The sequence below is a fragment of the Vulpes vulpes genome, chromosome X, assembly GCF_048418805.1.
Source record: "Vulpes vulpes isolate BD-2025 chromosome X, VulVul3, whole genome shotgun sequence".
Lineage (NCBI taxonomy): Eukaryota > Metazoa > Chordata > Mammalia > Carnivora > Canidae > Vulpes > Vulpes vulpes.
The window spans coordinates 18090348-18107606 of record NC_132796.1 but is presented as its reverse complement, the minus strand read 5'-3'; positions in this window follow the sequence as shown (position 1 = coordinate 18107606).

Sequence of the window (17259 nt, the reverse complement as noted above, 5' to 3'; positions counted from 1 at the left end):
GTGTTCTAACCATAGCTCTGCTGAGGTCCCAGTAGACAACAAGCCTTAACCTTAAAACATATGAAGAAACCTTTGAGTTGACTCCAGCCTTCTTTACTACAAATGTAGGAAAACCCCAAACTAGAATTGCCCAAACTTAGTCCCTAGAACCATGAAATATAGTAAATATTAAATATAATAAAATAATTTAAGCCAGAAATCTGGGGAGGGGGTTGATCTGTTATGTAGCCACAGATAAGTAGGACATATCTTGTATCTGTTTCTTTTGAAATTTTAAGGGCCTATGCACCTATCTTCAGGAACAGGACAGAATGTAGAGAATTGGGCAATCATGACCCCCTCCTTAATGAGAAAAGAAAATCTCTAAGGCACAGAATGTCAAGGGACCTTCCAAAAGATCTGAACACTAGGAAGCTAAGACCTTAATTCTAGAAACACACAAAGAACATGCTTATCAAATTTCAAGTAGTGCAAAGGAAGTAGGAATAATGAATTCCTTAGTAGTTATCTTTGAATTCAATAGCAACTTTTTTTTAAAAGATTTTATTTGAGAGAGAGAGAGAGAGAAAATAAGTGGTGGGGGAGGGTGGAGAGGGGCGAGGTAGGGAGAAAGAGGGGGAGAGAGAGAGGGAGAGGGAGAGGGAGAGAAGCAGACTCTCTGCTGAGCAGGAAGCCCGATGCCAATGCTGGGGCGCAGTCCCAGGACCCTGGGATCATGACCTGAACCAAAGGCAGACACTTAACTGACTGAGCCACCCAGGTGCCCCATGAATTCAATAGCAACTTGATTCTGGTTTAACAAAAAGGTAATATAACAGAAAATACTCCTGGTAGAGATTACCTAAAAAGGCTGGAAAATAAAATACATACATATGAGATTAGTTGTAATGTATTCTCTCTGATAGAGGAAATGGAATCAGGGCATGGGTGGATGAGCTGGCAAAAAAATGAACAAAGTCTTAAGTGGCCTAAAAAAAAAACAAACAAAAGTTACAATCCATGGAGAACAAAATGCTAATGCCAGCAGCTGCCCAGAGGTTATGTGCAGCATCTTGGTTCCCTAGAGTTGTGGGTCTTGAAGGAACAATGACTGGGCCCAAGCAGAGAGGAAAGTGGGATGGGAGATTCCTTTAAAAGGCCCAGTCCATCCAGAGCTGTGCTCACTGTCAGAAGGGGGGCATTCCAGTTTACAGAGCCTTTGGATGAAGTCATTTTGCCTTTCTTACTCTTTTCTTTGATGGTGTGCATGAAAGGGTCTCACCCAAGAATGTGTAAGCTCGTACTCACACCAAATTGGATCTGGAAAACACACCACCTCTAAGAACTAAAAAAAAAAAAAAAAAAAAAAACCCACACACAGAGGTTTACTTTAAGAGGCTCAGAAACATAACAGGAGGAAACACTTTCTACAAAGACTACTTTCCACAGAAGAAAAGGCACAAGTATGGAAGAAAGGAAAGATAGCACAAAACACACAACGAAGTAGGCCGCTGTTTGCACCACTTCATATTCTCTTGGCTTTACCTGACTCTTGTACAAGCTGCGTACAGCTTGTACTGTGATAACCAGCTCTGCAGAGACTCCAACCAAATTCACCTACAGAGTTGATAAAATGTTAATGGCAGTCCTAACAAGTTTTAAAGGCTGATTCTTGAAGACATGGAGCAACATACCAAGAATAGCCAAGACACTTCTGAAGAGAAACAAGGTATGGGAATTCGTATCAGATATCAAAACTTTTTATCAGTTTTATAAAAACTGAAACACTGTACTTTGGCCATAGGAATAGGTCAGTGACTCTGTAACAGAGAGCCTAGAAAGGGACTTGTGCCTAAATGGAAACTTGGTACATGACCCAAGGGTCATTAAAAATTGAAGGACAGGTAGGGCTTGAACAAATACCCTGAAACAACTGGTTATCCAACAACAATGGATCTCTGGGAAAAAATTAATTTGGATCCCTTTCTCGATAGAAAAATCAACTCCACATAAGGTAAGGACATAAATATGAAAGGCAGTATCTTAAAATATATCAAAGAAAATATAAGAGACTCTATACCCCTGGAGTACAGAAAGGTTAAACAAGATCACAAGGTACTAACCACTCAAGGGTGTCTAAACATAAAATTAAAAAACAAAAACAAAAACAAAATAAAATGAAACACTCCCCTCTTTCAAACCTTAAAAGGAACAATCACTGAGCAAATTGTGTCCATATAAGGACAACATGGTGAGGGGCCTAGAAATCTTCTTAGAGAATAGACACATAAACTCAAGAGTCTTGTAAAAATAAAGATGATTTACCAGGCAAACGATAATTACCTTCAACTATTTGAAGTAGAACAATGTTCCAAAGGCTTGCTAAGTGTTAGAGGATAGGAACTTAAAACCACCCACCTCTGGTTTTCTCTCTTCTCCCTGGGAAGGACCAGGAAGGGAGGAATTCTTTGGGTTTTTCTCTTAAACCTACCCCTTCCCAGTAGAGGAGATGAGAAAAAAAGAATCAAGCATTTGTAGATTCCAACCTTGCTGCCTTTTTTTTTTTTTAAATAGAGTTGATAGGGAATTCTATTTGTCCTGATAGGACATAGTAGATAGACTCACAGAGGTGAACTGTACGATGTCAGTACAGTTCAGAGAGAAGTTGTTGGAGCCAAATGATGTCTGCAGATCAAAGCCCTAATTTTGTTCACAATTATGTTGCCCTTTTCGAGGTATCTGACCTCTGTAGGCTTCCAGTTGGCTCAAAACCAATAGGGAAAATGATGTCAGTAGTTATCATCGGCGTGATCGCAACCCTTAAAATTCCCACCAGACTTCGAGTTTTATATATATCTCCTTCCTTCATCTGGAAAGAATTTTAAATAACAGCTTAAGAGTAGTTCTCCAAAGGAGAAGTAAGGTGAACAGATAGAACTTATAAGGAAATATATTTCAATTTGAACTTGTGAATATCAACAAACTTTTCAGTTGGTTGGTAAGTGTGATACAGGATGCTTGCCCTCAAATTTCCAGTGAAGGCCACCAACTCACAAAAACAGGAGAGTATTCCTGTGGTATGTGTGGCCTCTAATGTCCCTTCTAACCATAAGGTTCAATGAAAAATTTTAAACACAGGCTTAAAATACAAAGTTGTCATTTGAAGTCTCAAAGAACAATGCAAATGGTTTTTGACCAATATTCTCAAGCTATAAAGTACCTTTTTCAAAATCTGTATGCTCTTTATACATATATGTGTGTGTGTGTGTGTGTGTGTGTGTGTGTGTAATATTGCCGTCATTATATATACTGGATCATAGAGATCTAGATCTAGATACTGTTGTCAGAATCCCGTAGGATCAATCCCATATACATTGTGTGTGTGTGTGTGTTTGTATGTGTATAGCCATCAGAATCCCATAGGAAACTTTCTGACAATAAATTCTGAAGTGTAACAACCACAAAAGCAAAACACTTCTTCACAGGAAGAATATTCTTACCTGGAGAATTACTCATCACTTGAAAAGGTTCTAGAGATGGACTCGACGCCTTTAGGTAAAGCAGAAAGCATTCCGTATGTATAACTCACTTTATCTGCCTTTCTCCCCAAACTCCTATCCTGCTTTGCTTTCCCAGCAACTTCTCTTTGCTTTTCTTCTCTGAAAGTCGCCCCTTATAAAGAGAGTAGGTTGACGTTAGCACAGTGGGTGGGGCCCCTGCTTGTCTGAATATTAGACTCACCTGGAGAGGTTTTTCAGCTTCAATGATCCGGCCAGGTCTCAGGCCAATTAACTTAGAATCTGCAGAAGTGGGATCCAGACAAGATTTATTTTGAAAGTTCTCCAAGCGGTTCCAATGTTGGGACTACGTTGAGACCTACTGTAAGAGCAAACACCGGTAGTTCCCAAACCGTGGCCTGCATCAGAGTCACCTAGAAGCTTCGGTAAAACAGACTGCTGGGCTCCACCTGCAGAGTTTCTTATTGTGAAGGTCTGGAGTGGGGCTGAGAATTTGCATTTCTAACAGGTTTCCTTGCGATGCTGAGGCCCACACCGTGAGAACCACAGGAATACCCAAATGTGTGCACTTTCGCCCATTGGGTTCTCAAATAGGGAGGCTTTAGGATAAAAACCAAGTTGCTTGGTGATGCTTCCATTGTGAGGTGGATTCCTGCATGTACAGCAAGTCAATTAATAAAAAATGGTTTCTTCCCTCTAGATACCTGCCCTCCTACTTTGAAATAGGGTAAAAAACTTCATAATACCCCAGGCAGTCTCAGCCTAGAGTTCACTTCTAACTTACTGTTATAGCCAAAGGAGATCCAGCAGGCTCTCCAAAGTTCCAACAACTCTGACTGAAACAGGTTGGAAAAAAACAAATCAAATCCACAAGTCACATCGCCACCTCTTTAGGGGGAAGAAGAAAGCATACATATGCATATACATATATGTATATATATGTGCACTTTCTTTTTATAATATTTATAATGAAAATCACAAAACTTAGTTTTTTAAGTAAATCACAAAACTTAGTTTTTTAAGTATGAGAGTTAAACTTGCCATTGTCAGACAAGCCAGATCTCTACTGGTTAGAGCTGGACAAACCCACAGGGCCTCCAGGAAAATATCCTTCTCTGCCTGTCTCCTAGAGTATTTGGGAGCTCGGTCTGAAGACTCAAGGTGCATCTGCTTTTCCCATCTGTTTCAAGCCTGGATAGTCTTTTACTGTTTTGGAGGTTTCGTTATTGAAAAACAGCGGGAACAAAAAAGATGAAGTTACTCCTGCTAAATTTGTATATTCCATCTCAGCAACCTGGCCACATCCTTGAATCTATCTTTTTAAGCAGTTCTGGCCTCGAGTTTCAGATTCATGCAATTTCCCTCGTTTTGACAATCTGCGGGCTGTTTCAATATCAAACCCAATGATTAGAGTGCCAAGACCATTATTTTCCTTAAATTCACAGGGAAGACTTCCATTTTTTTCTTTTTTAAATTTAGCATTTGCTGCCACATTCTCGATGCCTTCGCTGCCGTTCACAGTCTTCTTTCAAGTTGGGAGTGAGAAGCTAATGAAATTCAGGAAGAACAACATAAATGCAATCTCACCCCCGAGGAAAAATGCAGTTCTTCATTTTGGGTAAGATTGAAAACCTCAACACGTTCGTGTTCCTTGAAAATGTGCTTCCAGACCGTCTTCATCATCACCCTCATTATATTCTGGATAAAATGAGAAAGTATGTGTGAAATCCTTGAAAGAGCTCAAAGCCCTGTACAAATATAAGGCTTGCTTGTTACTGTACCTAGACACAGGCTGCTGCTCAGGCATGGGATTCTTTTCCACAATGATTTGGGGGGTCAATAAGTCTTCTCACAACTGGTCCAAGAGTAGCAATTAGTAATGTATCTGGCCCTTGCCCTGACACCACACGGAACTGAGAGGAGCCATTTGGAGACTGGAAACTAAGCAGCACTTGCATGAACTTTAGGGTATCAAACTAGAATTGACAGTCTCTTGACTTCATATCCACCTGAGCGGAACAAGGGAAGTTTTTTTACTTAAGGCCAGAGCCTAGCTGGCCTCACATTATAATAAAATTCCAACAGAAGGGGAATCTAATTCAACACTCTTACATGTGGGCCAAAGAAATCTGGAAGTGTAAATCAGCTTGTCCCACGTTTCACAATGACCCTGGATCTAGCAGGAAATCTGTACAGTGCTGATGCAGCTTCATATGCAGAACCACCCTGTGTCTAGTTAAAACACACTGATCACGGGCCCAGTGATTAGTAGATAGGTAGGCAGATTCTTCTAACACAATATTTATGGATGTACATAGGAAGCTGGTCTGCACAATGAAGATTTTGTTGACAGATCTTTTAAAAACAGTCCGCAAAGTATTCCCATCTGTAGTCAAGTAGCCCTCATACCCATTAATAATTCACAACTCAGCTCAGCAAATGGAACAGAGAATAAACCCAATCATTAGTAGAGACTAGTATCGTCAGCACTAATAAAGGTAATTAACAACAAAGTCTAAGTTTTTCGCTTATCGAGTAATTTGCAAGGGATAAGTTTATGAGGAAATTAACCAGCCATCCCGTAACTCTGTACTTTCGTTCCATTGTTTTAAACATCTTAATTGCCAGGAAAACTTAGCTACGCAAAATGAGAAAAAGAGGTTAGGAACTCGGGGAGTACGGTTCATGATTTTCCACAGCTTCCTTTTTTCATTATAATACATTTTCCATTTTTAATTAAATGAATAAAGTAGCTGTGTTGCCTGTGAGATTATATACAATTGCCAAATAAAGCTGCAGACATCTCTCTCCTTAATGTGCTTAGAGAAGACTGCTATGCTGTCTTTTAAATAGACACATTTTCTTCACTTATCTTGTTTTGAATTTGTACAGGCTTATAAAATCACAACAGATGTTTCCTGTGGGTACTGGGTACCAAATAAATTATACATCAGTTTCCCGTTGGTTTTCTTTCTTAGCGATCATCAAATTCTTTTGAGCTCAAAATTGGGTAAGACAAAATCAACTCTATTTTCTGTCTTCTCTATACTCCTGCATGGAGAATGAAGGCCAATCCAATGACAGCAATCTGGGCATTCAGAATTAAAAAAAAAAAAAAAACTTAAAGAAAAACCTGACTACCTGCCCATTTCCCATTGCATCAAACCTGAAACACCGATACACCAATACACCAGAAAGCATTTACTCTGTAATGAGCACTATGAAGGATAGAGAATGATGAGACATGGTCTCTAAATTCAGGAGACTACCACTGGAAGTAACCAAGTTAAACACAAGAGAAATAGAACAGTGGAGTTCCTCTCTCTGGAGTAAGGAAAGCATTTCCCGTAGGTAGGGAATTGGTTATAAACAGGATGACCACCCAAGTTTCCTTAAGTCCTATGGGTCAGACTTTATCCAGCTAAAAGTTGTAGGAATTCAAAATATCAGACAAAAGATACCAAATTTCCATAGTGATATGTGAGCTACAAGAGCTGACTTTGAAATAGGCTCTGCTATACCCATGCATCATTAAAATCGTCTGGTTTGGACAGAAAGGAAGAAAGTGAGGAGCCAAGGCTGAAGTCAAAAACAATCTCCAGGGGCACCTGGGTGGCTCAGTGGGTTAAGTGTCTGACTCGTGATTTTGGCTCAGGTCATGATCTCAGGATTGTGGGATCAAGCCCCATGTAGGAGTCAACTTAAGAATCTCTCCTTCTCCTTCCCTCTGCCCCCCTCTCCAATAAATAAATAAATCTTAAAAAAAAATAGACTTTCCAAGAGGTCTACATATGACGGTGCAAAGAATGGAGTCTCAGCAACAACCAGCTGGTGTGAGCTTCATAAAAAGAGTGGTTTCCCACCCAATGACAGTGAAGTATGGTGTCCAGACCACCTCTAGGTCCTGGGCCTCAGAGTAGTTACAATGAACAGTAATGAATAGCACCTGCATGGCTGTCATTTCCAGGAAGAGAAAGGGTGACTGTGTAACTAGATTAAGGGAGAAGTAGGGGTTGCATCTTGGTGAGTGAGAAGCAGTTTCTAGAGATACAACTATGAAGCTACCAAATGGCCCCTTCTCTGTGCTCATTAACTTATGTTAACACAAGGCTTGTGTTTCCCAATTTATTAAGAGGTGAGGATATTCCACAAATGCTGACAAGAGTTGAAATCTTGTCTCAAATATGTCTTTACTATCCTAGAGACCTCAGTAATGTGTTTATAATGTAGACCAGATCTCCAAACCTGTTCACATCTTAGCCCAAGGAACACATACCCTTCTTATTTTTTCTTTTTAAAGATTTATTTATTTGAGACAGAGAGAGAGAGAGAGAGAGAGAGAGAGAGAGAGAGAGAGAGAGAGAAACACAGACACAGACACAGGCAGAGGGAGAAGCAGGCTCCATGCAGGGAGCCTGACACGGTACTCGATCCTGGGTCTCCAGGATCACGCCCTGGGCTGAAGGTGGCGCTAAACCGCTGAGCCACCCAGGCTGCCCCTACTTTTTCCACTTCACTGTGTGGGCAACTCCTCTCCCCAAATCCAAAGAGCCATCATCGTTGTCATTTGTTACGAGAAAAATGGTGATGATGTGAAAGCCTGGAAATTATCATCGTTGGTCTGACCCAGGTTTTGCAAGCATGGTGAAGGCCTGTCCCTGTCACTTGTGAAATTGCTTGTCACTACTCAATGCAATGTGTAAACTGTGGCAGCTGCAATTGGAGCAAAGAATCTCTTGCTGCTCATCATGAAAATTGTTCTGAGGCACATTCTGCAAGGCAGCTCTTTGCTAAAAGTGGCCCATTATTTTCTTGAATCTTAACCATTTTGTTCTAACTTGTCAAAGGACCAATAGGCCAAGGAGTGGGTGTGTACAGTGCTGATGACAGCCTGGCCCCCTTCCCATATCCTTCCATGCCTTCTGTAGTTCAGAAACTGAGCTAACAGCCCAGACCGAAGCTTCTCCTAGGTTCTGACGCAAGCCAGGTTTGGGAGTTGAGAACACAGACATAATAGCTGAGCTTCTGTGTTGCAACTGAGGCTTCCCTGACCACCAACCAGAACTGAGATCTTCCATCTTTCCCACCAAACCCACCCCAGGACAATCCCGAAGCACACATGTAACCCGATCCACAACTTCCCTGCCATATCTCTTATTCTTCTAGGGATCTGATCTGTTTCAATTGCCTTCTTTCAGTCTCACTTTCAACACTTCCCCCTCTGGAACAGAAGATGCAGGCCAGGATCTACAGGATCTTGTAGATCTACACGAGAGGAGTGAATACCACCTTAATACAGGATCTACACGAGAGAGTGCATACCACCCTAAACATTGCCACCCAAGTCCAGGCCCTGAGAAAAAGCTATCCTAATCTATAGCCCATTTGGCAGGACGCTGACAACCTGTGTATGGTTAGTTGTTGCTATGTCACAAACCACCCCCAAAATTCAGTGGCTTGAAATAAAAACCATTTATTTATGATTCTGGAGATTGGCAACTTTGGCTGGGCTCAGTTGGACAATTCTTCTAGTTGCAGCTAGGCTCCCTCATGGAACCTTGCTCAGCTGTAGATGGGCTAGGTGGCTCTACTTTGGGGAGTTGACTGGCTATTACTAGATCGCCTGAGAATACCTCCACTGGGTCTTTCATCCTCCAATCAAGGCTTGCTTTCCTGGGAGGGAGGTAAGGTTCCTAGTCAGAGACAGCAGAAGTGCATAAGACACGTTGATGCCTAGGCTCAGAGAAAACACAGTCATTTCTGTTGCATTCTATTGACCAAACGGAATTATGAGGCCAGCACAGATTAAAGTGTGAAAAGTTAGCTCTACCTCTTAAAGGAAAGAGCTACAGAGTCACATTGCAAAAGGCTTAGATACAAGAATTGCAGCCATTTTAGTCATGACCGTACCACACCTTGCCTAACTTTGCCCTGACTATGCCTCTTCCCCAGGACTGGCCCCTGTTTCAAACCCTTAGCCCAATGAGTAATTGTTCCACTGCACCTGGATGGATGTGTAATCAACTGGATAATAACCAACCATTTGCCAAGTTTTCAACAGCCACCTGGATTCCCAACTACCAGGTCTATATGTGTCATTGAATTCACTGATACCAGCACTTTTAAAAGTTGGAATGAGGCTGTAACATTCCTTCAGCAGTGTTCTTAGACTGTGACAACCTCTGCAAGAGGCCAGACTTGACATCAATTCCTGTTCTATCCTCCTCACCCCGACTGTGCCCTTGCTTTCTCTTTTTCATGGAACCTCTTCTTCCCCTGAAGGACCCTGGTACCAAGTGGCCCACAAAGCCCAACACCTGAGTCTGCCAGAAGGATAACAGCTGTGAAAATTTCTTATTGTCAAGATCAGTGGTTCTCAAACAATAGCCTCTTCAATGAATGATGCTAGGACAACTGGGAATCTACATGTGAAAGAATGCAGCTGGATTCCTATCTCACACCATATAGAAAACCAACTCAAACCAACCCAAGGCCTAAATGTAAAAACTCAAACTATAAAACTCTTAGAAGAGAAACTAGGGCTAAATCTCTGTGACCTTGGTCTTGGCAAAGTATTCTTAGATATGATACAAAAAAGCAGAAGCAACCAAGGAAAAATAGGTAATCGGGACCTCATCAAAACTAAAAACTTTTGAGATGCCCGGGTGGCTCAGTGGTTGAGCATCTGCCTTTGGCTCAGGGCATGATCCAAGGGTCCTGGGATCAAGTCCCCCATCGGGGTCCCTGCAGGGAGCCTGCTTCTCCCTCTGTCTATGTCTCTGCCTCTCTCTCTGTGTCTCTCATGAATAAATAAATAAAATCTTTAAAAAAACTTAAAAACTTTTATGCATCAAGGGCACCATCAAGAAAGTGAAAAGACAACGCACAAAACAGGACAAAATACTTGCATGTCACGTATCTGATAAGGGTCTAACATCCAGAATACATACAAAAAAACTTTTACAACTCAACAGCAAAAAGACAAACAACCCAAGAAGCTGCAGTGGGTTTTAGTGGATGGCTAATGACAGCCCTGGCCACAGGAGGACAGTCAAGAACTTCTGCCTCGCTTGGGACTGAGTTACTCAGAGATTTCCCCGGTAGCCTGATGAAACAAAAGATCAAAGGGACAGGCCTAGTTTCTCCTATAGGTAGATGGCCTATTCTGGTCCAATCCATCACAACTTTCTGCATCCACATCCTTGCTGTGGCCTCATCACAGGCAGAGTACACTTCTCTCTGCCTGGACTATCATTTTGGCCATGTGACTTGCTTTGGCCGCTAACATGAGACGGAAGTGATAATGTGCCAGGACCAAGCCTGGGCCTTGAAATAACTCTCTTTTGTCTTTTTACCATCACAATGAAGAGAACATGCTTAGGTTCACCCACTGATCCCAGTAGGAAGAGAAGAGACACAGAGAACAAAACCAAATCGCCCCCAGCTAGACCCAGCCTGGAATAGCCAATCTCCAGCCAACCCCCAGATTTGTGAGCCAAATACCCATATTTTGTTTGCTGAGATTTTGTGGTTGGTTATTATGCAGCATTACTGTAGCCACAGTTACCTGACACACCACCCTAGACCCATCTCATCGGAGTTCATTGTCACATGGCCGACAGTACCCTCAGATATGCCAGGCTGGGGACAGCATGTTCAGTCAGCTTCTTCAAGCTAAGTTCTTCAAGCTAAGTGTCCTGCTGATTCTCAGGTAAAACCATATGTGAGCTGCATTCTAGAATCCATGGATGCCCAAGAAGAAAGACAAACATTCCTCCTTGCCAGCTGATTAAGTACACGATGCTGCTAACTGCATCATATTCAAAACCTCATGACGCCTAACACGTTCCACAGAAGAAGCAGATGTCATCTTGACAGGATTTCTTTGTTTTCTCAATAGATGCTACAAGAGCTGCCCATGCTCTCTAGAGCAGGCAATTTATCAAGAGATCAAGATTATTCACTGTGTTTTATTAATACATTTTATGCAGTCATACTGATTTCAAACAAAGGTGTCTTCTGTCTAATTGTTTTTGCCTCTGATCTGACGGGAGCATTATTTTAGAACAATTGTTATCAATCCAAAAGTTACCTTGAGTATAAAATGTAAAGAGACTACACAAAGTGCTTCTATCTATAATGAAGTGTCAAAAACTTCCAAAATCTGACAGCTTTACCTAGAAATTGAAAATAACATTGTACCTTTTACCCCCTCTGTAATATCATTTTTCTTTTTAAGCAGGAAGACATTAGATGCCACAGAATTCATAGATTTTAGAAAACCAGCTACAAATCAGCCTAATCTTTTTAAGCAGGCAAGCGGCATGTTCAGATATTACCGATATGAGCACCTCTGAACTGCATTTGCCCTTCCATTCCTACCAACAAAAGTCCCTCCCTCTTTGTGAAACCACTTTCGCATTACGAAACCTACCCTCTGAGCCACTGAATGCCATATGGAAACAGAGGTACAGACTGTTGGAAAGTCTCAGAGAGAAGTTTGAATCATGTACATTATTATAGCCAATAGAATACAAAAAAACCCCGTTAAAACCATGTTTAAATGCGACCTCCCGATCTCCATGTCCTGGGGGCCTGGAGCCCAGATGCTGTGCTCTGAAAACCATGGCTGCATTTGCGTGGGGTCACATCTCCCAAAGGCTGCCCCCGGCCAATAACTGAGCATGCCAGGGGTACCCGAGCAAGTTAGGCCCACTCCAAGGAGACAGAGAATGCTTCTGGTGGCCAATGTTGGCTGGAGGACACTTGGACGGCCTTGCCAAACCTCTATGTGACTGCACATCAGTCTAGGATGCTTCTACCCAACCTCTTGTCCTCCACTTCAGTCTGGGTCATGTGCACACTATGGTCCGATGGCTCTCCTGGCCTTGCCCAGCAAACTACCCATTTTCTCTCACAGATGTTTTTCTTAGTAAAAGCCTTGCACATTCAATCCTGTCTGGACATCTGCTTCTTATAGGACTAGGACCAACACACACAAATGCCTGTCCTGTGTTTCAGGCCAACTGCTCAGAGGAAAATGGTCTCTCTGCTGTTAAGATAAACTACTCTCAAGTAAACTGAATGAATTTTCTGGCTTGCCTGTTTTTATTCTAATCATTTCTTATTATTGACTATAACAATAAAGAACTACCTCTTGGTCATTATTATAATAATCAAAGAAGATACATATGGTCATCTCATTTACTTACCATGTTTAAATGCGACCCAAGGCTCACTGAATATAATTACATACCTTCTTTCCTTCAATGTCTCTTTGCTGCAGACTATTTCCCAGAGATCAGGGTCCTTCAGTTGGTGGGAATGAGTGCGTGAGGGCAATTCAATGGCTGGTCATCTCCTGAGCAGGTTGGTAAAACTCATGCCACAAGCCAACATCCAAACTTTGTACTCTCCTCATTTCCAGACTACAAAGTCCAAACTTGGACACGACATGTAACTTTTTTGAGTGCCAACATCCTTCATAACTGGTCCCAATTTACCTTCTTTGTCCCTTCCCCACCTCCTGTCACTTTCTAATGCTATCTCAAATAATTAAAATGACATTTGAGGAATAAGAGTTCCTTCCCTGCTTGTTCACCATAGTCACGAGACTTATGTGGGGGGGAGAGAGGACAACACTGATTAGCTCGGAAGAATAAGGAAAGGAGAGTTAGCATCCAAGTATGGCCCAACATCTATGCATTGTCACTCTACCTTTTCCATTAAGACAACTGATCATTTGAACGGGTTTTTTTGTTTCTGACAAAGTTTCCCCTGGTGTCAGTCTCCATATTGACAAATACCAGTTTTCCAAATGATTTTTAGTTAGTAACTCACAGAGAAGCATTTTTATCACAGTCAATAGGAGAGTGACTCAAATGAGCTAATACTGATTTGGCTAAGCAAGTTCAGGAGCTACCTAAATGAAAACTCTCAGTGGCACCTTCTCTTGGACCCTGCCCTAGCCCTGAAACCTTATCAGGGTTTCAGAATGAAAACAGATAGGATGACATACGCAAGCCTATCAGGACTTGGTCTACATGAGACTCTTACTGCTCTGTGACATATTCCATGTCTCCCCCATTTCCCCATGTCATCACTATCTCTTCCTTGAATTTCCAAAGCCATGTTCTATTCTGTACCTCAGAGATAGACTCCTCCCATTTCTTGGTCTGTTCTCTATTTGCCACTTGATCTGTGATTGTTCACCTCTCAGTGAACACACAGGGCACTATGGCACCATTCCAGGCATAGGGCACCAGATCAGGGTGTGAAATAGATGAGAACTAGCCAGGATTTGAAAGGAGATTGGAACAAAGAATGTGGTACTGTTCCGGGGTCGTTTTTCAGCACCATCCCATTCCTCCCATAGAACCCTAAAGTCAGCAATACCAGGAGTATCTGCTGCATCTCTAAGGCTCAAACGCCAGCCAGGTCTTCTGTGAGTGAGATCTCAACAGAGAGTGTGGGCCTAGAAAGATCAGAGAGTAAAAACAGATTTTAGAGAAGTATATCTTCACCAGAGCCTTTACCCATGAATTCTATTTCCCCAGAAGGCAGTCCATTGAAATGCAGTTCCATAAATCATTAAGAGATGCTGTATAAAAGAAACTTTATTTCCATGATCAAATAAGTCTGGAAAACTGTGGCTGAAACAAAGCCAGTAGTTTTCTTCACCTACAGGACTTCTCAGAGCTTTTATTGCACTAAGAGGAATTATGATCAGCAAGAAGTAAATTCTGGATACAGCAGTTCTCAAACTTACTTGGCCATGGAAGCCATGCTTTGTTTTATTTTTTCAAGGCAGACCTATTGATGTCTTGTGCAGCCTCGTTTTCAGAGGACCACGATTTGGGAAACACTAACCAAAAATAATGTCTCTCACTCACAGATGACACAGGGGAGTAAAAATGCTGAAAGATCCTTTCTGAAAAACCATGTTCCTCCCCTACCCAAAATGATCCATACATTCCTTACCCCACACGGAAAATTAGTATTAACTCTGGGTTTCCACACTTCCGGCAATTCAGTTTGGCTAGAGTGACCTTGAGAAAGTTACAAACCTATCTCGGGCATGGTTCCTTCATTTATGACAACTGGCCATAATGATATATCTTCCCAGTCTAGTTCCCAAAGCTATAAGAATTAATGGAGCCTTTCGTAAGGAGCGATGTGAATTCCTTGGAGAAAGTCTCTATGTAAATACAAGGTCTTGTCATCTTAAATGCTGTGGATTTATGCCCTGGACTACACAGTGACAGCCATGCAGAGAGAGTGCTCCATTATTTTTCAAAGCCACAGACGTCTGATCAACACATTAGCCTTTCAGCCATTGTCGTTTATAAATACTACCCTCCCAAACACATGAAATTCCTATCTCTTCCTTTGTGAGCTGCTAAGATGTGGCAGCAATGTGCCCATGAAAGCCAAAACTCTTTAGTATTTCAGTTATTAGTATTTCTAAGGGATAGAAAAGGGAGAGGACTCGCAGTGTGGGATGCATGTGTATAACAACATTTACTTCCACAAAAGAGGGAAAGCCCAGCATAGATAGGATGAATTGGGTTCTTCATTATTTATATAAATTGGCCCTTGAGATCTAATGCGTAAGTGTTTAATCACATGAAAGGAAAATTGAGGCAAGATTTCAAATTAACTTGGCACAAAGATATATTAATTACACTGATGAGTAAAAAATGTTTGGGGGTTGTAGAAGTATGGTATTTGAAACACTGGTTCAAACTAACTCAGATCATTTTTGCTGCAGACCAGTTTGTGTGTGTGTGTGTTAAGAAGTGAGCCAGACAAAAGAAGCACAGCTATGAGGGTAATCACAAGTGTGAACAAGGTGTTAAAAAAACCCAGCAGCGACAAAGATAGAAAACACATGAGGTTGACTAAATGTAAACTCAGCTAATGTTGTGTTGGTTGTAGGTGATCACCAGCTAAAAGGATATAGACTATCTGGCTCAGAGAAACCAGCTGGTTATATTCACATAATTTTTCAGGTACTCTTGTGCTTTGTACCTAATTTATTCTTGTGTTTACCTGCCCCAGGGAGTTCTTTGTTAGAGCTGAGTTCTTTTTCTATTTAAATGTATCCTTCCCATCTTGCCACTGGCCATCTCTATTACCACAATCTTTCCTCTGCCCAAAAGGCTTTTTATCTCCTAACCGATAATTTTCCTTCTGCTCCCACTGTCTCAAGAAAAGTTTCTCAATTATTTGGAGATAAAATGACAACTGAGAAGTTAAAAAAAAAATCTCTCACTGTCCCTTCAGTTTTTCTTAGAAACACCCACCCAGTTTAGACTCCAGGGCACTTCTTGGACTGTGCCTTGTCACTACTACAGGTACCCAAAGTATCCATCTCAATCTAAAATCCCAAATTTCCCCTTTGGAAGGAATGGCGGCTTAAAACATTCATTCCATTGCTTTTGATCTTCTGAAATACCCCCATTAAGTAGTTGCATAGCCTGCAAGAACTGTGAGCTGATTCAGGGGGAAATGAATACTGCTTAGGAAAATTTTAAACGTAAAGAATTTTAAACTTAAATTTCTTACTGCCATTCACTAACTCAAATCAGCTATTTTTACATGGCCCCAAAACAAATCCTCTTGTGTTGTCACTTTATTCAGTAACTGACGTAGAAACATCCCATGTTATTGCTATAGGAAATTTTTAAAAGATTTTATTGCATTTACTCATGAGAGACACAGAGACATAGGCAGAGGGAGAAGCAGGCTCCCTGCAGAGAGCCTGATCTGGGAGTCAATTCCAGGACCCCGGGACCATGACCTGAGCCGAAAGCAGACACTCAACCACTGAGTCACCCAGGTGCCCACTAGGAAATTAAGCCTAGTCCTTTCATTATTTTAATTTCAGCTTCTTATGGCATATAGACACCTCATCAAAAACTGTGATATAGACATGAAGTTCTATAAGATCTATAAAAGCCATTGGCATTCCCAAAGTACATGGAAAGAAAAAATCTGCTTTAATGTAATCATTAGTGCTTTGGATCTCCTGCCAGATTTGGTGACAGGAATTTATTCATTCAATAAATATCTATTGAACACTTACTAGGTACTGCTGTTGGTGCCATGCTGACCATGGCTTACAGTATTAACAGCCAAACGATACAGATGAATCAGGAATGGATGGTAAGGTCCTGACTACTGTGTACTGTGTACTGTGTACATACACACACAGCTATACATATACACCATGTACACATACATATACACTTGTTAGGATACATATAGCTACACATATACACCATATATATATATATCTCACATACACACACACACTCAGGCACATACAAATTTTAATTTGAATTACCTTAAAGTAGGGTATGCACTCCCTAGTTTAGCTACAGGCCCTATTCTTTCTACTGTGTCATATATCCAGCAAGATTAGCCTATTTGTGTAATCTCTCTGCTCCATAAGCATCCAAATATACAACCTGTGGTTAATGAATAATGATGGCAAAGTCGTATGATACTGGCAGAGCAGATGCATGGGCAGAGTTCTCTGAGACCATCCAGAAGGAAGCCAGTCACTCAGCATAAAAAAAAAAATTGAAGGAGACCACCGAAAGAAAGTGGTGTGTTTATCCCCATTATCAACCTGCATGTTATGTTTCTGCACAATGAAACTCATTTATTCCAAAATGATATGTTGTTTTGACCTTAGTTTCCCAGTTAAACTTATGTTATTTCTTTAAACTTTCATAGTTCTACTTCTCACTCCCAT